Source organism: Bufo gargarizans, chromosome 3, assembly GCF_014858855.1.
Source record: "Bufo gargarizans isolate SCDJY-AF-19 chromosome 3, ASM1485885v1, whole genome shotgun sequence".
NCBI lineage: Eukaryota > Metazoa > Chordata > Amphibia > Anura > Bufonidae > Bufo > Bufo gargarizans.
In genome coordinates, this window is record NC_058082.1 from 489,100,880 (window position 1) to 489,126,825 (window position 25,946).

The following is a 25,946-nucleotide window of genomic DNA, read 5'->3' on the forward strand; positions in this document are numbered from 1 at the left end:
TCGTCATATATTTGCAAATTTGAGGTTATTTTCTTGATTGCGAAAAATCGTCAATGTAATTTTCACGTAATGCGTGCAAAATACAGGTGTGAGTCACTTTTGCTACATTTTCCAAGCTGCTAAAAGTTTCCTGAGCTTGGTTAAAATGGTTGGCACGGCAGAACATTAAAAATGGCTTTATATGCAGTTAGAGTGCTCCAATATTAAATAATGAGAAAGAAGAAAAGAAATGAATCACACATCCACTGCTAATGCTATGATCTCATCCCTGCATTCCTGCAGGAGACAGCACTGAATAGTGCATGTGTACTACCTCCATGCTACATGCTAAATGAGGCATTTGTGTACATTTTGATCAAAAGGCAATAAGCCCACTCACCACGCCAAGGTTGCCTCTATGAGTGGGTCCTAACCTAAAATTGGCGCGGTGAGTGGGCCTATTGCCTTTTGATCAAAATGTACACAAATGCCTCATTTAGCATGTAGCTTGGAGGTGGTACACATGCGCTATTTAGTGCTGTCTCCTGTAGGAACGCAGGGATGAGATCACAGCATTAGCAGTGGATGTGCGATTCATTTTTTCTTTTCTCTCCTTATTTAATACATAGAATTCTGTCCCTGGATCTGCACTCCTTCCACTAGCCAGGTGATTTTAATTAGCCTAGTATTCAGTAGTAGGGGTAAATTAGCCTATCAAGCTCTGAGTTGGAGTTCCTGTGAGCTTCAGAGCAGGTGAGCTTTGACAACTGTTCACATGGTGCGGTGCTGCACGGGGGTCACTGTTCTGTTTTTCTGGCTGGTTGGTGGCGCCCAGAGCTAGGTATGGCATTATCAAGCAGCAGGGGTGCTGTTTGGCCACTGGGTCCCGCCGCCGGCAGGGATGGCGCCACAGCGCTGGTGGTCGCCATGTAGCACCGCGCCAATTTTAGGTTAGAACCCACTCATAGAGGCAACCTTGGCGTGGTGAGTGGGCTTATTGCCTTTTGATCAAAATGTACACAAATGCCTAATTTAGCATGTAGCTTGGAGGTAGTACACATGCACTATTCAGTGCTGTCTCCTGCAGGAATGCAGGGATGAGATCATAGCATTAGCAGTGGATGTGCGATTCATTTCTTCTTTTCTCTCCTTATTTAATACATAGAGTGCTCCAATATATTTGCGATTGCGCTAATCGGCATTAATGATGCAAATATTTTGGCACAATAATTGAAACTTCACATTTTAGCAGGTCTACACTGCACTGCAACAATTACACTATATCAGAATATAACATACACTGACTATCTCCCACTAACTATCTGTAATATATATATATATATATATATATATATATATATGTATTAGCTATCTAACTATCTATCTAATATAGTGTGGAAAGCACAGAGCACAGCATTGACACTGCTGTCTTTCTCAGAACTTAAAAAAACTGCAGAAAATGGTTGCTGGGGAGGTTCTTATATAGTTGCTAGGGATGTTGCCAAGCTCAGACAAAGACATTGCCGCCTTCTCATTGGCCCACAAGCAAGCAATCGACCATCTCGATTGGGTTCAGGTCCGGTGACTGTGGAGGCCAGGTCATCTGGCACAGCACCCCATCACTCTCCTTCATGGTCAAATAACCATTACACAGCCTGGAGGTGTGTTTGGGGTCATTGTCCTGTTGAAAAATAAATGATGGTCCAACTAAACGCAAACCGGATGGAATAGCATGCCGCTGCAAGATTCTGTTGTAGCCATGCTGGTTCAGTTCAGAAAGGAGGTTACTGATGAAAACAAAAATCTAGAATATTCTAAATTCCGAATATATATCACTATATCCTAAATATTCTCGAAGTGCCGATATTCACGATTAATATTTGCAATTTGAATATTTGCGCCCAACACTAGACAGCACACAGTGTGCTGTCGGCATCTTTTGCGGCCCTATTGAAATGGGTCCGCACCCGTTCCACAATATTGTGGTACGGATGTGGACCCGTACATATGTCATCTGAATGAACCCTAACTCATATATACTTCCTGTATTGGTGAATAAGAGCAGCACTATGTGAATAGGACTGTAATTGTTGCATAGTCATTAAAATAAAAAATAAAGGTCCACAGTTCATAAAAAAATTATATTGTCAGTGCCATCCTTTAATCCATACTGTTTTTGCTCAAGTGCTGGTAAAAGCTCCACTGAGATAGATAAATATATATATATATATATATATATATATATATATATATATATATACAGTACAGACCAAAAGTTTGGACACACCTTCTCATTCAAAGAGTTTTCTTTATTTTCATGACTATGAAAATTGTAGATTCACACTGAAGGCATCACAACTATGAATTAACACATGTGGAATTATATACATAACAAAAAAGTGTGAAACAACTGAAAATATGTAATATTCTAGGTTCTTCAAAGTAGCCACCTTCTGCTTTGATTACTGCTTTGCACACTCTTGGCATTCTCTTGATGAGCTTCAAAAGGTAGTCACCTGAAATGGTTTTCACTTCACAGGTGTTCCCTGTCAGGTTTAATAAGTGGGATTTCTTGCCTTATAAATGGGGTTGGGACCATCAGTTGCGTTGTGGAGAAGTCGGGTGGATACACAGCTGATAGTCCTACTGAATAGACTGTTAGAATTTGTATTGTGGCAAGAAAAAAGCAGCTAAGTAAAGAAAAACGAGTGGCCATCATTACTTTAATAAATGAAGGTCAGTCAGTCCGAAAAATTGGGAAAACTTTGAAAGTGTCCCCAAGTGCAGTCACAAAAACCATCAAGCGCTACAAAGAAACTGGCTCACATGCGGACCGCCCCAGGAAAGGAAGACCAAGAGTCACCTCTGCTGCGGAGGATAAGTTCATCCGACTCACCAGCCTCAGAAATCGCAGGTTAACAGCAGCTCAGATTAGAGACCAGGTCACTGTCACACAGAGTTCTAGCAGCAGACACAACTCTAGAACAACTGTTAAGAGGAGACTGTGTGAATCAGGTCTTCATGGTAGAATATCTGCTAGGAAACCACTGCTAAGGACAGGCAACAAGCAGAAGAGACTTGTTTGGGCTAAAGAACACAAGGAATGGACATTAGACCAGTGGAAATCTGTGCTTTGGTCTGATGAGTGCAAATTTGAGATCTTTGGTTCCAACCACCGTGTCTTTATGCGACGCAGAAAAGGTGAACGGATGGACTCTACATGCCTGGTTCCCACGGTGAAGCATGGAGGAGGAGGTGTGATGGTGTGGGGGTGCTTTTCTGGTGACACTGATGGGGATTTATTCAAAATTGAAGGCATACTGAACCAGCATGGCTACAACAGAATCTTGCAGCGGCATGCTATTCCATCCGGTTTGCGTTTAGTTGGACCATCATTTATTTTTCAACAGGACAATGACCCCAAACACACCTCCAGGCTATGTAAGGGCTATTTGACCATGAAGGAGAGTGATGGGGTGCTGTGCCAGATGACCTGGCCTCCACAGTCACCGGACCTGAACCCAATCGAGATGGTTTGGGGTGAGCTGGACCGCAGAGTGAAGGCAAAAGAGCCAACAAGTGCTAAGCATCTCTGGGAACTCCTTCAAGACTGTTGGAAGACCATTTCAGGTGACTACCTCTTGAAGCTCATCAAGAGTGTGCAAAGCAGTAATCAAAGCAAAAGGTGGCTACTTTGAAGAACCTAGAATATTACATATTTTCAGTTGTTTCACACTTTTTTGTTATGTATATAATTCCACATGTGTTAATTCATAGTTGTGATGCCTTCAGTGTGAATCTACAATTTTCATAGTCATGAAAATAAAGAAAACTCTTTGAATGAGAAGGTGTGTCCAAACTTTTGGTCTGTACTATATACATATATATATATATATATATATATATATATATATATATTAGATTCTATTTCTTAAGTATACTGGAGGCAGAACTGTGTGAAGTGCTCACAGTAGAGAGGAGGAGCTATGAGACCAGAGAGCACTTCACCCAGAAGCAGCTCAATGCAGAGAGCACTTTACAGTGAAGCTCCACCTCCAGTGCACTTAAGAAGCAAAATCTAGTAGAATAAACATTCATATTATCACTACTCCTGCTGCTAAACACTTCAATAAAGGTTTATTTGTATTGCTCTCCCCAGCCTCTACCTTGTGCTGACAACAGTTTACCATGGCCGAAACTGCTGACAGATTCACTTTAGTTGTTCATCCAGAGTATTTAGTGCAAGGTGTCAGAATAAATAGAGTTTTAACTTACAACATAATTATTAAATATTAAGAAATGTAACCATCAAGTAAATGAAAAAAATGGTGTTAAAGGGAGAAAATTCAATGTAAAGTGTCACTTTATTATATATATAAAAAAAAACATAGGATGTGTTAAATCTGTTAAATCCCAAAGGTTTTTACAAATGAAGGCCTAAATCAGGGGCGTTGCTAGGTTAAAACATTTGGGGCCTGTGAGGGACCTGTGATGACATCACATTCCATGTGATCAGTTCTAAATGCAATAGCTGAAAAGGACCTGCGATGATGTCACCATCATGTGACCAGTGCATGAGTGGATGGCTCAGCAGTGAAGAGAAGTCCTGGGAAGAAGCTGTGGTGAGGTCGGCTACATGAGGAGAGGTAAGTGAAGTGGTAGATTACTCAGTGTGAGAGGCGGAGCAATGTTGGGAGTTGTAGTTATTTAACTGGGGCTGTATGTTAGGGCTGAAGGGAGGGAAGTTATTTACATGGGACAGTGGGGTGGGGTGATGTTATTTACATGGGAAAACATGTTGGAGGTGGCTGGGGCAGGGTGATGTTATTTACATGGGACTATATGTTAAAGGAAGCTGTGGGAGGGAGTGATATTATTTATATGATACTGAATGTTGAGGGGTAATGCTATTTACATGGGACTGTATGTTGAGGGTGGCTGGGGTGAGTTTATTTACATGGGACTGCATGTTAAAGGTGTCTGGGGGAGGGAGTGATGTTATTTACATGGGACTGAATATTAAAGGGGTGATGTTGTTTACATGGGACTGTATGTTGAAGGCGGCTGGGGAGGGGGTGATGTTATTTACGTGGGACTGTATATTGGAGGGGGCAGAAGAGATGGTGTGATGTTATTTACATGGGACTGTATTTTGGAGGGGGCTGTAGATAGAGAGGGATGGTATTTACATGAGACTGTATATTGGAGGCGGCTGGAGAGATGGTGTGATGGTATTTACATGGGAATCTATGAAGAGGAGGGAAATTATGTTATTTACATGGCACTGTATGGTGAAGGGCCTGAGGAATTATAATTTCTGAGGACAGTAAGCAGAGGAATATAACTACAGGGGGCACTTCAGGGGACATTATAAATACTGGGGGTGCTTCAGGGCAAGCATTATAACAGTAGGGGGCAATATAAATACGGGGGCACTAAAGGGGGAGCTTTATAACAATAGGGGGTGATTTAAATACTGGGGGCACTGTGGGGGCATTATAACAGTAGGGAGCGATATAAATACAGGGGCACTTCATGGTAAGCATTATAACAGTAGGGGGCATTATAAATACTGGGGGCACTTCAGGGCGAGCATTATAACAGTAGGGGGCATTTTAAATCCAGGGGACATTAGGCGTTCTTATTACTACTGGGGGCTCTATAGGTGGGACTTATAGATCCGCATTATTTCTATTAAGAGCATTATGGGGGGCTTATTAGTACAAAGTAGTGTTGAGCGCGAATATTCGAATAGCAAATTTTAATCGTGAATATCGGCACTTCGGGAATTTGCAAATATTTAGAGTATAGCGCTATATATTCGTAAATTCGAATATTAGTTTTTTTTGTTTGATTTTAGCACAGTACACATCAGGTGATCATCTCTCCCTTCTTCTACCTTGTGGGCCAATGAGAAGGCTTTGTCACAGCTTAGCAACATCCCTAGCAACCAATAGAAAAGTTGTCTACCCCTTACTATATAAGAACCTCCCCAGCAGCAATTTTCTAAAGTCTATTGCAGTTATGAAAGAGACAGCAGTGTCATTGCTGTGCTCTGTGCTTTGTTGTATTACATTAGACAATTAACTTTATATATATATATATATATATATATATATAGATATATATATAGATATAGATATTTCAGATAGTTAGGGGGAGATAGTCAGTGTAGGTTAGATTGATCTATAGTGTAGCTGGTTCTGTTGTCCATACATACATGCTACAGACATAGCGCTGTGATGTCACAAGTTGCACGTATTGCGAAAAAATATGCGCATTATTAATTGACGAAAATTCGCAAGCGCAAATATATTGGAGCTATCTGCATATAAAGCTATTCTAATGTTCTGCCAACCATTTTCTCCAGTCTCAGGAAACTTATACCAGCTTGAAAAATGTAGCATATGTGACCCACGCCTGTATTTCACACGCATTATGCAAATATTACATTGCCGATTTTCGCAATCAAGAATATAATCTTGAATTCTCGTATTTGCGAATATATGACAATATTCGACAAAATATTCACAAAATATAGCAAATTTGAATATTGCGACTGCCGCTCATCACTGGTACTGAGGGTTCTGTAAAGAGCTTTATTACCACTGGGATAACAATAGGGGGCCTTATTTCTACTAGGGGCTCTGTAAGGACATTATTAATACAGGAGAGCTCTTCTTCTAATGGAGACACTCTTGGTGAGCACTATCACTGTTGGGGGCACTGTAGGGGGCAGTATTACTAGAAGGAAATTACTATTGGTGGGACTATAAGGAGTAATATTACTATGGGGGACACTCATCTTTCTTCAGGATAGTATTTGGGGTAAAGAAAAGTGAGGAACCTAAGATGTCTGTGTGTCACACTCTGCAGAGACGAGGCACGGCTGAGAGAAGTTGTACGGACCAAATGGAGAAGATGATGACAGAGAAGATCTACATCAGAGGAGATGTCATCTGGGAGGCACTGGATGTGAGTGGTATGTGCTGCTGTATAGCTGTATAGCAAGTACAGTAAAATGTCTTCAGTCCTAGTGTTTGGAGGTGGGGAAGGCGGTTGGTCGAAAATTGGGCCATATGCATTGGGTCTTGGGCCCTGGACCTTTTGAGACCCTAGCAACTCCCCTGGCCTGAGTGCCAAGATCCACACGATCACTACAAGGATAAAGAAGCACTCTTATAAAACTTTTTCTTGCCTTGTTGCCGAAGAGGGGCCAATTAGAAGTCCATGAACTCATCTCTAGTCCATCTCCTGCAGCAAGGAGACAATGCTCTGTTTGAGCACTCTTCATTTTAGTAATTGGCAGGGATCTCAGCACTCATACCCCCACCAATTGAAAGGTATGATATTTCACTGTGACATATAAAAAGTTTAAGCTATATTGCTCTCCATTATTGTTTTTTTACTTGACATATTCTTAGGTGGTGATGTACTGTCTCAAGTTATATTGGTCAATGGTTTATCATTTTATTTACTATACATGCAGTTTTCAATCTTGAGGGTATGACTATGTGTATGGATTTGTGTCTAAATAAATTTGACCAGAACTGGTTTTCCAATTGCTCTGAAAGTTTTAGATAACATTCTGCGGTCTCCATCGCTGTATTCACACAAACACATGTATGCACAAGCTCTTTAATGCCAACCCAGCATTAATAATCTTAATGTGACAGGGACATGCAGTGTATGGATATATGTAAACACATAGCTGATGGTAAAAGAAAACTGCACTGTAGGACTTTTTTTTTCAATCGTCTGAAAAATTTAAAATTTTTGGGTGGCATCCTTTTTGTCCTCTGATCTGAAAAATGGCTGATACCATATTTGGAATTTCACCAGAATTTCAATATTTCAGATTTGACCTGAATAATTCAAACATTTAGGTTGTTTTTGATTAGTTTAGAATTGATTTACTGATATCTAATAAAATGTGTAGAAAGTCTATTGACTGCTTGGATGTCATGCTTTGCCATAAAATATTCACCCCATGCAACATGCACCAAATCTCCGCTAGTGGTCATTGAAGGGAGCCCCCAATGTTATCTATAGTTTTATGGCTGTCCAGGGAAATTGAAACTCTGCATCAGATCAACAAAGTTAAAACCACTATACAGTCGTAAGAAATTAGCCAGAATTTTATATTTCAGATAAAAAAAGTGTGGTCAATTACTTCAAAGTTTAACTCGGCATATATTTATACCATTACGCTCTATGAATATGTTACTAGAGCAATAAGAAATAACATCTAATGAAACATTTCATCTGCTTCTGGTAAAATAATAATTTTGCATTATGTTATAAGTTTCCTTTTCACTAGAGTGTTTTTCTCCAATAATTATAGCAGAGTTGTGTGAAAGCCTGTAGCATCCATCTACCCCATTTAACTTCCACATGAAAATAACACAATGCGTTGAGTAATTGAGGAGTTACAGAAATGATCTATAAATGTTATAATAAAACCAAACTTTTGTAATCCATAGTGTTTTCCATAGCACTCTTTACAGTAGGAAAACCACAAGCCATTTGAACCTTAAAATCAATTTGCAGGCAGTTAAACACAACACAAGCCACTGCCTCCTTGCTCTGCATTGCAGTTAAACTCTATCACTACCTGGGGAATAAATCCACATTAATACCTAATAATAAATGGGAAGACGTAAAGCATAGAAGTGAATGTATGACCTACTAATAAAAATATGTAGTCGTACCCTAATGTAAATATTTATACTGCACTGTGCCATTAGCTCCTGCAGTTAATCTATTCCTCTCTCTAATGGATTGGAGTCGAATATGTTCCCAGAGCCATTTACATAAAAAAATATTGATATATCGTGCAATGTGGCTGCCCTACCACATTTCTAACATTAGTTATATAGCAGACATGGTTTCAAGAGCAGCAGTTTAATGGATTGTTTTATTAGTGGTCAATATAATGACTGAATAGATTAGAAAGGAAGCAAGGATCAAGGAGTTCTGACTTTCTGTGTGATGTAGTAGGGTATGCCATATTTTATCACATTACTGTAACACATTTAGTGAGAACAGAACATGAATGTTTGTTTACCAATGAATAAAATAAAAGTGAAGCCCCCCCCCCCCCAATGACTTTATAACCAGAAAATGTGAACCACAGAAACCCTAAGGCCCCTTTCACACGGGCGAGTACTCCGCGCGGATGCGATGCGTGAGTTGAACGCATTGCACCCGCACTGAATCCCGACCCATTCATTTCTATGGGGCTGTTCACATGAGCGGTGATTTTTACGCATCACTTATGCGTTGCGTGAAAATCGCAGCATGCTCTATTTTGTGTGTTTTCACGTAACACAGGCCCCATAGAAATAAATAGGGTTGCGTGAAAATCGCAAACATCCTCAAGCAAGTGCGGATGTGGTGCGATTTTCACGCACGGTTGCTAGGAGACGATCGGGATGGAGACCCGATCATTATTATTTTCCCTTATAACATGGTTATAAGGGAAAATAATAGCATTCTGAATACAGAATGCATAGTAAAATAGCGCTGGAGGGGTTTAAAAAAATAAAAAAAAATTTAACTCCCCTTAATCCACTTGCTCGCGCAGCCCGGCATCTCTTCTGTCCGTCTTTTGTGCTGTGTGGAGGAACAGGACCTGTAGTGACGTCACTCCGGTCATCACATGATCCATCACCATGGTAAAAGATCATGTGATGGACCATGTGATGACTGGAGTGACGTCACCACAGGTCCTTTTCCTGCACACAGCACAGAAGACAGACAGAAGGAAATGCCGGCTTTGCGATCAAGTGGACTAAGTTGAGTTAAATTTTATTTAATTTTTTAACCCCACCAGCGCAATTTGACTATGCATTCTGTATTCAGAATGCTATTATTTTCCCTTATAACCATGTTATAAGAGAAAATAATACAATCTACAGAACACCAATCCCAAGCCCGAACTTCTGTGAGGAAGTTTGGGTTTGGGTACCAAACATGCGCGATTTTTCTCAAACGATTGCAAATCGCATTACAATGTTTTGCACTTGCGCGGAAAAATCGCGCGTGTTCCCGCAACGCACCCGCACATTTTCCCGCAATGCCCGTGTGAAAGAGGCCTAAGGCCTCTTTCAAAAGGGTGAGATATGCGCGCGTGTGCAATGCGTGAGGTGAATGTATTGCACCCCCACTGAATTCGGACCCATTCATTTCTATGGGGCTGTGCACATGAGCAGTGATTTTCGAGCATCACTTGTGCGCTGCGTGAAAATCGCAAGCATCCGCAAGCAAGTGCAGATGTGGTGCGATTTTCACGCATGGTTGCTAGGAGACGATCGTGATGGGGACCCGATCATTATTATTTCCCTTTATAACATGGTTATAAGGAAATATAATAGCATTCCTAAGACAGAATGCTAAGTAAAATAGGGATGGAGGGGTTAAAAAATAATAATTTAACTCATCTCATCCACTTGTTCACGCTTCTCTTCAGTCTTCTTTGATGCCCAGGAGGAAAAGGTGATGGATCATGTGATCCATGTGATGAGTGCAGTGACATCACCACACTACACAACACCGATCCCAAACCCCGAACTTCTGTGAAGAAGTCCGGGTTCGGGTCTGGGTACCAAACATGCAGATTTTTCTCACGCTCGTGCAAAACGCATTAAAATGCTTTGCACTCGCGCGGAAAAATCTCGCATTTTTCCGCGACGCACCTGCTTCCTATCCGACCCTCACACGCCACACCCGTGTGAAAGAGGCCTAAGGGCGTTATTGTGGTGCTTCCCCAGTATTCACCCTTTAATACCTATACAGGGATCTGGACTTCCTTTCCCTTTGTAACCAGACCATTGCCTCCTGAAAAACGCCCTACGCTCAAAAAAGTTCTTGAGCTTCTTTGGGGCGTTTTGTCGCGCGTTCCCGTACATAGACTTTCGGGAACGCGCGACAATGGGCGTTCGCTTGTCTCTCTATGCGCGATTGTAAACGCCGGTACAATCGCGCATACAGAGCGCTCCTTTCAGAACGCTCAGGTGTGAACCCAGGGTAAGGCTTGAATGCTGGTTTTACAGAGGCAGTGCATAGTTAACGTAGACACATGAAAGACATAAGGTAATTTAAACATGAACTGAACTTAGACTTGAAACTGTAGAAGCACATAGGCAGGATGGAAACAGAACTTGGAAAACAGAAGAAACACAGGCAGGAAGTAATGCAAGGCTCCCCAGCTTCACCAGTTCTCTGGAATGCCCTACCGAAGCAATTAAGTTAATTCCTAACATCCACATTTTTAGTCTCCCCCTAAAAACTAATCTTTTCGGTGTGGCCTATCAAATGCCCTAATCTAACTCTTCCCTACTCACCCTCCTTCAATGCCATTTTTCTGAACCTGATCCATTATCAAATACTGTCCACCCTATACACTCATAAGCATCATGGATATCGGCTGGTGACTGGTTTATGCAGCTTTATATGTATTCCCCTATTAAAATGGCTGGATCATTGTACAAAACAAGCACATTTTCTTTGGGTCACCCCATCACCTCAAAGACTGTAAGCTCTTTTGAACAGGACCCTCATTTCACTTGTTTTAATTGATGACTTGTTTGTTGATATGTAACCCTCTGATTATAAAGCGCTGCAGAAAATGTTGAAGTTAAATAAAGATTATTATTATAGGGTAAATGAAGGTAAATCACAATTGCTCTAGACTTTCAAACACCTTTACTGGTCAACAGGGAACCTAAAGCTCAGACACCCTCCGCCTTATGGCTCATGCACACAAACGTATTTTCTTTCCATGTCCATTCCGTTTGTTTTTTGCTGACCGTATGCGGAACCATTCACTAAAATAAAGTTACTCTGTGTGCATTACATTTCCATATGTCCATATTTCAGTTCTGCAAAAAAAAAAGTCCTATTATTGTCCGTATTACAGACAAGGATAGTACTGTTCTATGAAGGGCCAACCCTCTTCCGTTCCGCAAAATACGGAATGCACACAGATATCATCCGCATTTTTTGTGGATCCATTTCTTGCGGACCGCAAAATATATACGGTCGTGTGCATGAGCCCTTAAGATGAAGACTATTTCCACTTCACCTCTTTTGCTCTGCTGAAGCACAAGCAGAAAAAATAAAATCTGTTATTTTCCATATTTGAAACTACCCTCTGTATGATTCTCTTACAAGCCAACCTTTGACAACTTTGAAAACACAGTTTAGACTGGGAAATCTTGAACAATTAATAGTTCTGAAAGCCAACGGCAAAGCCTATGATAGCATACGTTCAAAGTAATAATATTGTATATACTGTGCATGGTACTAACATTTTCACTCTGCAATAGAAAACATAATACACTGAAATTACTTTGACACCGGTGATGTCCAGGTGCACAAGTGTTGCATGAAGCCTGGGCTCACACAATGCATCCAAGATTTGCGAATAAACAATGCTGTGGTTTTTTCAAAAATAGAAGTATTGTGTGGAGGGCACTCAAATATCAGGACCACATGGATCATCAGTCATCAATCAAGTAGAAAATATATTATTTAATGTAATCTAAAATACATAAAAGGTGCCACACAATAAAAAATAAATAAAAAAAATAAACATCACCATATGACAAAAATAAAACCACAAACAATAAAACAATCTGAGCAGCAATAGAAATATATCAGCAGCAATCCGATGTGCAAGGAAATTGCGAGCAGCAAAAATTAGCAGCAGCATAAAGGGGAGGTAAATGTCCAGCAGTGGTAAAAATGGAATGTCCACCTGTGTTACGACCATACTAAATTGTTCATCTGCTCTTATAGTCAGTATAACTCTTCATCACGTATGTCACTATTTTTCCTTTTCAATAATTTCATCCAGAGATAATCTCTATATTGCGCAATATCTCATAGGGTATCAATGTGTGCGAATGTACTTTACCACTCCACGCCGTATGCAGCTTCTCCGGGGTACCTTTTCCTCTTTGACCTGCTAGGACCTATGCGGCGTCCCACGTGATCCAGCCGTCCTCTTGTGGCGTCCCACGTAACGGCAGCAGGGCGTGTTTTCTGGGTCCTAAAGCTCCTCCGCTCCTCCGCTCCACTGTATTGGAAGATATGATGGTATAATCGATAGTTTTAAATTCGGATCACTCCTAATCGCCCCTGTATTCGAGCCGCATAAGTGAAGTGTACAGTCGTGGCCAAACGTTTTGAGAATGACACAAATATTCGTTTTTACAAAGTTTGCTGCTAAACTGCTTTTAGATCTTTGTTTCAGTTGTTTCTGTGATGTAGTGAAATATAATTACACGCATTTCTTACGTTTCAAAGGTTTATCGACAATTACATGACATTTATGCAAAGAGTCAGTATTTGCAGTGTTGGCCCTTCTTTTTCAGGACCTCTGCAATTCCTGACTGATAGCAACCCATTCCTTCATAATCACTTCTTGGAGTTTGTCAGAATGAGGATTGACCACAAGTTCTCAATGGAATTAATATCTAGGAAGTTTCCAGGCCATAGACCCAAAATGTCAACGTTTTGGTCCCTGAGCCACTTAGTTATCACTTTTGCCTTATGGCACGGTGCTCCATCGTGCTGGAAAATGCATTGTTCTTCACCAAACTGTTGTTGGATTGTTGGAAGAAGTTGCTGTTGGAGGGTGTTTTGGTACCATTCTTTACTCATGGCTGTGTTTTGGGGCAAAATCTTGAGTGAGCCCACTCCCATGTATGAGAAGCAACCCCACACATGAATGGTCTCAGGATGCTTTACTGTTGGCATGACACAGGAATGATGGTAGCGCTCACCTTTTCTTCTCCGGACAAGCCTTTTTCCTGATGCCCCAAACAATCAGAAAGAGGCTTCATCGGAGAATATGACTTTGCCCCAGTCCTCAAATCGTCCCAGCTGATGTTCGTCCATCACTAATCGCAGCCCTCAATCAGTATTTGGTGGAAGAAAGTATATGGCACCCCTCAATCAGTATTTGGCAGAAACAGGTATATTGCACCCCTCAATCAGTATGTTGTGTAAGCAGGTGTATCGCAGCCCTCAATCAGTATTTGGTGGAAGAAGGTATATAGCAATAGCACCCCTCAATCAGTATTTGGCAGAAACTGGTATATAGCACCCCTCAATCAGTATTTGGTGGAAACGGGTATATAGCACCCCTCAACCACGATTTTGTAGAAGAAGGTATATCGCATTCCTGAAGCAGTTTTTCTTGGCGCAACAGGTATATCACACCACTTGCAATTAGTTACTCCAATAGCGTTTGTCCCTCTAGCTAGCTGCGGTATCGCAGCAGAACTGCACAAAACTGCTGCACAATACAAATATACTATAATATAATTACTATGTTAGAAAGTATATTGTAAGTATATCACACCCCTCTATATCGTACCTATGGATAGCACACCTATACCATTCCTTAAAAGGACTTTTGTGGCCCTATTATCTAGCGCTTGATGTCCCTACTCCAAAATGCAACCTCTGCCTATACTGGCAAAATGCATAATGTAAAATTGGCAGCCAGATCGGATTCTGTTATAGGGTTGGGGGAGTGTCCATGTGCTGAAACGTCTCAACTGGCTGTCCTGTCCCACCTAATGGATGTGTCATGGGTCAAAGTTCGTCGCCATGCAAAAAAATATGGCGCATGCGAATATCGCCATATGTTCGCATGTTCGGCGAATCGAGAATGAGCAAAGTTCACTGTGAAATGACCCCCGGGTGAACCACAAGGCCATCTCTTACCACAGGTAAATCACAATGGTGCAGGACTAACAAACCACCTTAGCTGGTCTCCAGCAGAACACCTTAGTTAGTCACCAGGAAATCTAAAGGTCAGGCACCCTTTGTCTGGAGCAGGTGCCTTAAATACCCGGGGGCCCTCAGCCATTGGCTGGAGAAGGATTTTGGATGCACACGCACTGGCCCTTTAAGTTAAATTTGCTTACCCTAAGTAGACAAAGGCTGGAGTACAAGGCAGAAGCATGAAAGCAGCAGCATGGTGAGCAGCACGGGTATCATGCCCGCAGGGGAGAGCAGGGCAGTGGCAGACATACACAGCTGACCTAAGATTAGATAAATAGATGTAAAGTATAGAGTGATAATATAAAATATAGCCAGGACAGTGAAAAGTGGAGATGTTTTCACCATGGCAGATTTTGTACAGCCATTGCAGGACAGCACATTCACAGAACTATTTAGCCTATGCTCCATAAACATGTACAGCACAAGACATGCTGATAGAGTAATGCTCATGCACAGTCTAATAACTACACAGCGCATGTGCAAGATTTCAGTGCTGCTAAGAGGGACATCGGAGTGGCTGTCAATCAAGTCAATGTCACTCAAGATATAAAGGGGAAGCACAGGGCAGGAAATGTGATGAAGAGAAGTTGCCATGAGTGGGACCACCGAATGGGCACTTGTGGCTCTTATGTACAGGGTATATATTGGATAAAACATTATTTTTTTCCTTCTGAAACCTCATTTCACAACAATAAAGATATCTTTGCACATCTTTCATTCTCCTACCCAATACTGTAATTATTTTAACAGTAAAAATAACTCTGACAGGCTCTCTTTAATGTTAGGAGCAACTTTGATGTTCCGGGGCAGTAAGGTCCACAGAATTGTTGCAACACAGGAGAAGTCCTATAGACAATGTAATAAGGAACAATGAGATAAGAGATATTAGTCATTGACTAAGTGAAGGGAAGGAATAGGTTGATAAAAGAAGATGAGTACAGGAATGTATGACCATGCATCATGTGCTCTGATGGGAAATATAGCAAATACTACACTGGAGGAGAGACTAGTGCACTACTTGGATAGATCATACGTCTCTCCCACTCATTTTGCTTTTTTTTTTAGTGCAGCTGTCAATATGGCATTGTCAAAACCTCTAAAATAACATAGCTAGTGTTTTCTGTTGAACTGCCAAATACATACATACTCAAATTATTTTATAAATTAACATTTCTTGTAATCAACACAAATGTGGCCTATACATATGAAATAAACACAATTTTCATTATTCAACTACTGCTAGGCTTAAGAAGATAACACTCATTAAATAGGTTTCTGAAACTATGTGATTTCTATGTTATCTTACACATTTTATACCAAATGTCAAAGATGGCATGACTCATGCAAGTAAACACGCTTCTTACATGGCCTGTGTGATTACTTTCTGTTAAAAACATGCTTGTCAGACACTGATAGACATGTTGGAGAGTGACTCATTCAGGTTCCAGTATTAAATGAATAATGATTGTTAAATGTGGCACAAAAACAGTGTCTTTTAAAAGAAATTACATTATCTTGTCATATTATATACGTAACTAGCAGAAGGACCCGGCTTCGCAGGGGTATATTTCATTTAATGTTTGTGTGTGTCGTTAAAAGATATCGACAGTATCCCCCATAACAGTGAACTCCACAGCACCCCCTCCCATTAACACTGACCCCCCACAGTGCCCCTCTACTTTAAAATTGGACCTCCACAGCAGCCCACCCCCTTAACTTTGACCTCCACAGCACCCCGCCCCTTAACACTGACCCCCCACAGTGCCCCTCTACTTTAAAATTGGACCTCAACAGCAGCCCATCCCCTTAACTTTGACCTCCACAGCAGCCTGCCATTTTAACAGTGAGTTTCACAGCACCCCACTCTCTTGACAGTGACCTCCTCAGGGGCCCATCCCCATCACAGTGACCTCCACAGGATCCCGCTACCTTAACAGTGACCTTACAGTACCCTGCTGCCTTAACAGTGACCTCAACAGCAGTTGCCCCTTTAATTGTGGCCCCCTTAAAATTAACCTCCACAGTGTCCGCCCCTTTAGCAGTGACCTCCACAGCGGTCTGCCCCCCTTAACAGTGACCTCCACAGCGGTCTGCCCCCTTAACAGTAACATCCACAGTGAACGCCTCTTTAACAGTGACATCCACAGCGCCCTACCACTTTAATGCTAGGGCTATATGACGACATGTGTCGTGCAACATTTTGTCTCAACAACTTTTATAATGATAGGCTATGGTGTCACACTGCGAAATGTGACATGCTGCGACTGCGACACGACAGTTGCAAAAAATCCATCCAAGATTGCTTCTGTCGCATGTCACATGTCGCAGTGCAACACCATAAACTATCATTATAAATATTGTTGCGAGACATTGGTGCGACATCAATGTTGCATGACACATGTAGCAGTGTAGTTGTGCCTAGGGATGTTCGGTGATTTCTTGGCGCTCGTTGAAAGGCTGCAGGGCAGCCAATCAACAAGCGTTTAACTTGTGTGCAATTAGAAGCCATCACAGCCATGCCAACTAATGGAATGGCTGTGATTGGCCAAGTACAGCATGTGACCCAGCCTCTATATAAGCTGGAGTCACATAGAGCCGCACGTCATTCTGCTCTTACTAGTTATAGGGATAGGATGCTGCTGCTGCGAGGGAGAGATTAGGAAAGACTCTGATATCTGCACTTAGTGTGAAGTCAACGATCTACAGTGGTTTTTTGTTTTTTTTGGGGTGGAATGCAACATTTTCGTACCCTGCCCTGAGCACAGTGAGACTGAAAAAAAACGTTTTAATCCGTCTGTTAGTTAGGTGGACGTCGGCGGTCATTTTGTGCAACAGCAGTGCACCAGCACTGCATATGTGCCAGGGACAATTATTTAATCCTATTCTTGTAGTTCAGTGGCCGACATATACCTATTTTTAAAAGTGCACCTGCACTGCATATGTGCCAGGGAAAGGGACCCAGGGGATAACATATTCCCATTTTTTTTTTCTGTAAAGTACCCCTGTGCTGCATTTCTGAGAGTGAAATATAATCAGGTAAATCCATCTGTTCCATTGTAGGGTGACATATTTACATGTTTTGTTGTAAATTACCTGTGAGGCCTGCACAGCATATGTGACAGGCAGGCACATAAATTCAGCGAATACATCTGTTCCATTGTAGGGGTGACATATCCACAATTTTTTTAGTAAAAAAAACCCTGTACTTAATTTGTGAGATTGAAATATAATCTCAGTTTCATTTATGGTTAAAAAAAAACCTTTTTGGGGGGCAATAAAGTACCTTTTTGCCCTGTGCTGCATTTCTGACAATCCAATAAAACTGCCAAATACTGCAGTTATATTTTTTGCTGAACAACTCTAATTTTTGTTGCTATAAAGTAGGGATCGACCGATTATCGGTTTTACCGATATTATCAGCCGATATTCAGGATTTTGACCGTTATCGGCATCTATTTTGCCGATTATTCCGATAACATATTGGGAACAAGGATCACGCTGCTGACAGAACAAGACAGATGGGAAGAGGAGGGGCGGGGCTGTGGCCACTGTGCCACCAATGAAGTAAAATTTCTCATTTATTCATATACAGGAGGCGGGAGCTGGCTGCAGAATCACATAGCCGGCTCCTAACCTCTATGAGCGGTAGCTGCGATCCGCGGTAGTTAACCCCTCAGGTGCCGTGGATCGCAGCTAACGCTCATAGAGGTCGTGAGTCGGCTATGTGATTCCGCAGCCAGCTCCCGCCTCCTGTATATGAATAAATGAGAGATTTATCTTCATTGGTGGCGCAGTGCGCCCCCCCAAGCCCCCCAGTATTAATCATTGGTGACGCAGTGCGCCCCCCACCTCGGTATTAAAAACATTGGTGGCGCAGTGCACCCCCACCCCGGTATTAAAAACATTGGTAGTGCAGTGCGCCCCCCACCCAAGGCCCCCAGTATTAATCATTGGTGGCAGTGGCCACAGGGTCCCCTCTCCCCTCCTCCTCCGATCAGAGCTCCAGCAGTGTAAGCCTGGGGCTCCGATCGGTTACCATGGCAGCCAGGACGCTATTGAAGCCCTGGTTGCCATGGTAAGCTCCATGCTGCCGTGTGCAAAAAGCACAGGGCAGCAGGGAGAGTGTGAGATCTTATTATTCACCCTGATAGAACACCAAAATATAAGTATAAATGAAAAAGAAATATTTACAAAAAAAAAAACAACAACTGCACATTAACAATAAACATATTCATTTTCAGCAGATTTGTGTAGGAATAAAAAAATTATGAAAATTCACAGAATAATCGGTATAAATTATTGGCTATCTGCCTGAAAGTTCACAAATTGTCTGTATTAGCCCTAAAAAATCTATATGGGTCGATCCCTACTATAAAGTATATATATCCTGTCAGTCAAATAAAACCATTAAATACCGCTGTTACATTTTTGGGCTTCAAATTAAAATTTTTGGGTGTAACGTTCCTCTGAGGCCTACACATGTGACAGGCAGGCACATACATTCAGCAAATCCATCTGTTCAATTGTAGGGGTGACATATGCACCATTTTTTATGTTAAAAATCGCTGTGCTTCATTTGTGAGAGTGAAATATATTCTTAGTTAAATCCATTTAGGGTTAAAAAAAACTTTTTGGGGGGAGCAATAAAGTACCTTTTTGCCCTGTGCTGCATTTCTGGTAGTTAAAGAAATACAGTTAAATCCATCTGTTTCATTGTGTGTGAGAAAAAAAACTTTTTGGGGGCAATAAAGTACTTTTGCGGCCTACACTGCATAGCAGACCGGGCAATAAGTTTGAAAAACTCATCTGTTCCATTGTTGGGTGAATTAACCAATTTTTCCGGTCTAAAAACTCCTGCTCCGTCTAGATGACAGGGACCTAAATTTCTAAAATTCGTCTGTTCCATTATTGAGTGACATTAACCCATTTTGGTCGTCAAAAAAACCCTGCTCTGCATTGTTCACAAGGAACTTAATTAAGTAAAAATGTTACTTCGGTGGGTGACCGCAAAAAATAAGGAGAGTGCCAAACAAGGGACGTTGCCCTAGTGGTGCTGCTGGTGTTGGTGGAGCTCCTGTTGCAGGGAGAGGACATGGTTGATCTGTGCCAGCTACACACCCAAGTGAAACACCTTCTTCAGGTGCGAGTAGGCGACATAACCTTCAGCGTTATTTGGTAGGGCCGAATGCGGCTCTACGAATGTTGAGGCCCGAACAAGTACAGGCGATAGTAAATTGGGTGGCTAACAGTGCCTCCAGTTCCTTCACATTGTCTCCCACCCAGTCCCCTGCTGAAAGATCAGAATTGGCACCTGCATCCCATGGCCATCAATCTTTTACCTCACCCCCTTGCAAATCAGCCAAGCAGTCTGAGCCCCAAGTCATGCAGCAGTCTCTTCTGCTTTTTGATGACTCTGCTGGCAGGGTTTCCCAGGGCTATCCACATAGCCCTGCCCCAGAAGTAGAAGAGATTGCGTCCACCGATGCCCAACCACTTATGTTTCAGGATGAATACATGGGAGGACCATCGCAGCACATCTCAGATAATGACAAAACACAGATGCCAACTGCTGCGGCTTTATGCAATCTGCAGACCGACAAGGAGGTTAGGGATGAAGACTGGGTGGAAGATATAGATATTAATGTAAAAACACAAAATGCAATCGCACACTGCAACCAGCACTCTGCCCTGCCTTTATGCTGGATGTTGAATAAGGCATTGGTGTACATTTTGGCCAAAGCGTAATAAGCCACTCACCACGTCAAGGTCGCCTTCATGAGTGGTCCCTAACACTAGTTCCTACCTTTTATGGGCCATGACAGCCACATAAAGTCCAGGGAGCGCAGGCACAGCATGCACGCCAAGCACATTCTGCTTTTAACCCCGTCCGGTGCCATTACAGCTTTCATCGGATCCAGGGATGCAAGTACTCACATGCATGCTGAGCCCACTATATACTTCTCCTGGAGCCTAATGGCTACTGGTAGGTGCTGTATAAGCAGACTCAGTTTTATGCTGACTTTAAAACCAGCCTCCAGGGGGCAGATTAACTGGACAGGTGTGATTTTTCTCTATATTTTCCTCAAGATATAGATATTGACAACATATGATGAACAGAGCACATGCGCAAAAAATTAAGCATGCACGCCAGTTTAAAAGAATTCTAACACTCGATAGTTGATAAAGTCAAAGGGCGAATAAGTGGTCCATGATGGTAGTCCTCAGTAGGGCAGCAGCAGGAAATTGTTACGGATATAGTATAAGGCGTACACCAAGCTAGACCAAACTCAGCAGGAGCAGGACAGACTGCAGCAGGTAAATGGTATCGCTATAGTGTAAAGCATACACATAGCTTGGCCTAACTCATCAGGAACAGAACAGACAGCAGCAGGGAAATGGTAACGCTGTAGCATAAGGCATACACATAGCTGAGCCTAACTCAGTAATATCAGGACAGACAGCAGCAGCTTGAAAATGGTAATGCTGTAGTGTCAGGCATACACATATTTGGGCTAAAATCATCAGGAACAGAACAGACAGCAGAATTGTCACAATGGGGAGTGAGGGAAATCCCCCACCGTACAATGTAAGAGGGATAACTGATAGCTTCTAGGCCAAGAAGCCAGGAAAAGGGAAGCAGGTCACCTCCTATGGCGTCCCTAATCCTCGCCCCCTAACTCCTGACCATGTGAGCGGACCCCAAAGGTAGGACAGTTCATACCCTGGACACCTGGGACCCTGAGTAGCCTTGATAATCCCTCAGATAGGAGCAGGGAGGAGACGTCCTGTTCATCCTAGACACGGAAGAACAATAGTATCTTAGGTCTAATAGCAGGGAAAAGAAGAGACCACACATAGCAAGAGGATCAGCAGGTATGAACACAAAGCAACACACTTACCTGCCGAAGTCTCCATGACTGGAACCTGTGCATACATACAGGAGCCCTAGCACCAAACGGGACACCGTACCAACAACTCACACAGGTAAACAGCACATCAGACTCCGCCAGGACCCTCATGCCGCAAAGTAAATGGCAGCCCCAGGATGCGCTGCATACAAGCTAATGGTTCACCCCTCCAGGAAACCAACCCCCTTCTGGAGGACACAACACAGGGAAAACGTCTTACATACATGCAGGGACAAACACCAACAACAGCCTAGACATGTAACAACAATGAAGAAGTACTACACACCCTGAACAAAAACCCACACCCAACATACAACAAGTGAGGTAGGGTATAAGGGGCATACAAGAGAAGACAATTTATGTCCAACAAGGTGGCCCTCAAGGACTGGCTAGAATCTCCCAGGACAGGAGCAGAGCTCCAACACCAAACAAGGCTGGAGTACCACTTCCCCAGCCAGGAAGCCACAGATAAAGTCAAGCTAGTGGCTACGCCCAGGACACACCTAAATCTCCACTAGCTAGAGGCTTAACCCCTCGCTCACCAAACAGCAGGGGACACTTTGAAGGGGAAATACAAACCGGCAACAACACATTGCCACCGGCAACCAGTCTGCATGGCAACCTAGTCACGGTCAAACAACAATATGACCATGACACTCCCACCCCTCAAAGCCCCCCCCCCAACAGAAAAGGGGAAGCTAGTGAGGCACAACAAACAACAGGAGGGGGGGGAGTAGCAAAATCAGTGTCAGTGCAAGCAAGTCTCCCCTGGACTGCTGCCGGCCCCCGGAACCATCAAGAAACCAGGCAGTCACCCAACGAACAGCCAGGAGAGACCGCACTGAACACTGCGTCCACACTCAGAAATGGCACCGACCAAGTCGCTGCCAGCATGCATCGCCCACCAGCAAACACCAAAGCCAGTTCAACAAGAAATACAGCCAGCAACCACAACCAATGAAAGAACCCCTGAGACATGGACAAGGGGAGACTCAAACACAAATACCGGTTCACACCAACTGCGACCACTGTTACAGAGAGCCTCACTGTTAACAGGATCCCCCTTTCACCCTCTCTCTGGAGGATAAGCATGTGCGCCAGAAAACGCCAGGTGACACATGCTGTGCCCTCTTCCGAAGGCAAAACAGAGATGCATTTGTTGGACATACTGTCACGATGGGGAAACCAACCCCCTTCCGGAGGACACAACACGCAGGGAAAACTTCTTACATACATGCAGGGACAAACACCAACAACAGACCAGACATGTAACAACAATGAAGACGTGCAACACACCCTAAACAAAAACCCATACCTAACAACAACAAGTGATGTAGGGTATAAGGAGCATATAAAAGGAAGACAATTTATGTCCAAACAGGTGGCCCTCAAGGACTGGGCAGAATCACCCAGGACAGAAGCAGAGCTCCAACACCAAACAAGGCTGGAGTACCACTGCCCCCAGCCAGGAAGCCACAGATAAAATCAAGCTAGTAGCCACACCCAGGACACACCTAAATTCCCACTAGCTAGAGGCTTAACCCCTCGCTCACCAAACAGCAGGGAGAGACACCTTAAAGGGGGAAATGCACGTGCTAACCAACAACACGTTGCCACCGGCAACCAGTCTGCACGGCAACCATGTTACGGTCAAACAACAATATGACTGTGACAAGCATAGGAAATGATAATGCTCTAGTATAAGGCATACACATAGCTGGTCCTAACTCAGCAGGAACAGAACAGACAGCAGCAGGGAAATGGTAACACTGTAGGACAAGGAAGACACATAATTCATCAAGATTAGGACAGACAGCAGCAGCAGTGTCACGGCCACAGTTTCTTTAAGTTGGTGTTTTCCCTTTCCTGTGGTGCTGGAAGGGTTAACTCTCTTCCCAGTGTGTGTGATTACACTGGGTGTGTCTGACCGGTGGGTGTGGCCACTTAGGCCTATACAGCTTCCTGGAGTGTGTGTGCATGCTGATCCTATTTCCCAGTCTTCTACAAGTTAAGTGTTGTACATTAATTAGTGATTTTCTGTTTGCTGGATCCCAGGTGACCCTGACTCCCTCCGTGTCTAGTGTAGGGAGCCGGTGGTCGTGTCCCTCCACCGTTGCCTCGTCTGGTGTCCCTCTGATTTTATGGCACCGGTGTGTTTGTTTGGTGTGCGGGTGCACACCTTCGGAAGAGGGTGCAGCATGCAGTGCCATCCCCTTGTGGCCTGCATGCACGTTCTCCGGAGGGAGAACGTCCTGGGGGGATCACCGTTAACGGCACGTTTGGTGGCTATTCCCCGCCACCTTACTTTCCGTGTCCGTGTTGGTGATCCCTCGTCCCTCTCCATGTTCCCATCTCTGGTCGTTTGCTGGCAGCACTCCGTTGGTGGTCCGGCTACGTGCTGGTTCGGAGTGTCTGCTGGCAGCGACTGGAGTGGGGACGTGAGTGGAGAGTCCCCTCGTCCATCTCTCAGTGGTTCTCTCCCCTGTGTCGCTGGTGCGGGCTGCAGGCCTCGTCGGACTGGCTGTGTTGTGTGCTGGGAGAGGATGCAGTTGACAGCGACTTTTTGGGAACCGTGTCTGAGAGTGGACGTTCCCTTCTCCCATCCCCTTGTGTTGAGTCCCTCATGTTTTTTTTTTTTTGGTGGGGGGGGGGCTTTGAGGGGTGGGAGTGTCACGGCCAAGGTTTCTTTAAGTTGGTGTTTTGTTTTCCCTTTCCTGTGGTGCTGGAAGGGTTAACTCTCTTTCCAGTGTGTGTGATGTCACTGGGTGTGTCTGACCGGTGGGTGTGGCCACTTAGGCCTATACAGCTTCCTGGAGTGTGTGCGCATGCTGATCCTATTTCCCAGTCTTCTACAAGTTAATTTGTGATTTTCTGTTTGCTGGATCCCAGGTGACCCTGATTCCCTCCGTGTCTAGTGTAGGGAGCCGGTGGTCGTGTCCCTTCACTATTGTAGGGTGTTCAGGTGTTATATAGTCGAGGTACGAGGATATGCGATCGTCCACCATTGGGATTATCGCATAGGCTGAGCAGTAAGGGAGAGAGCCAGGTCTGATGCAGGGGTCTCCCTTTTGTTCCTTAGTTTGGGATCCAGTGAGTCATATATTCATTTTGCACTGTCTTGTTTCCTGTACACCTTCCGTGACAAGCAGATAAAGGTAACGGTGGATTAAAAAGCCTACACATAACTTAACATGATCAGGACAGACATCAGCAGCAGGTACATGTTAATGGTCGAGTCTAAGGCCTACACATAGCTCGGCCTAACTCAGCAGGAACAGACAGCAGCAGGTTCTTTGTTTGCAGCAGAAATTTGTTCCTAGGAATGGGCCCCCATCAGACTTGGGCAACAACAAAAATAAACTTAGACACCTCTTACGGCAGCAAGATCATCGTCTAGAGCAGGAATGTGCTCCCATACAAAAAGCAATATTTTCCTTTGACAAAATTGTTTATCGATTGTATTTTAAGTTTGTACAGCCCACAATAAATTAGTAAGACATTAGCTCCACACGCTGCCCACACCGGTCTGCTCTCAGTCTCCGTGCCGGGCACATCGAATCTGAAGAAGAACACTGCGGTAACGCAGCCTGCCGCCCCATGTGCTGATTCCTCAAAGCCAGTAGTGTTGGGCGCGAATATTCGAATAGCGCATTTTTATTACGAATATCGCCACTTCGAGATTTCAAGTTCACAACAATACTTAGTGCACCAATCAGTAATCTGTAGTCAGACCTGCTAAAATGTGAAGTTGCATGTGGTGCGCAAAAATATTCTAGAGGCAATTAGTGCATTGTGTGTTGTATTTGTTAAAGCACTGAAAAATTTACATTACAATTCGTTAGTTAATAATATTTATGATGATTATATATAGTTTGTTAGTTAGTGATAGTTTAGTATAGTATAATGTTATTTAGCTGGTTAGTTAGTGCTAGTTCAGTACAGTATAATTGTATTTAGTTGGTTAGTTTGGGATAGTTGTGTAGAGTATAATGTTATTTAGTTGTTTAGTTAATGTTTTTTATGTAGATTACATAGTTAGTGTCCAGTATTGTTGCTTTCTATTACTCTAGCGTGCTTTGTCCCCTCATTTTTGGCCCTTTGTTTTTGTACATGTTATGGATACAGAATTATATTGTGTGCACATATTTACCCTCCTGGCGGGAGTTGGTGACAACCTTCTCCTCCTCCTATTCTTCCTCATCAGGAGCTGGGAAGGAATGCAGCTGCAGAGAGGGACCAGCCTCTTCAGCCTCCGCCTCC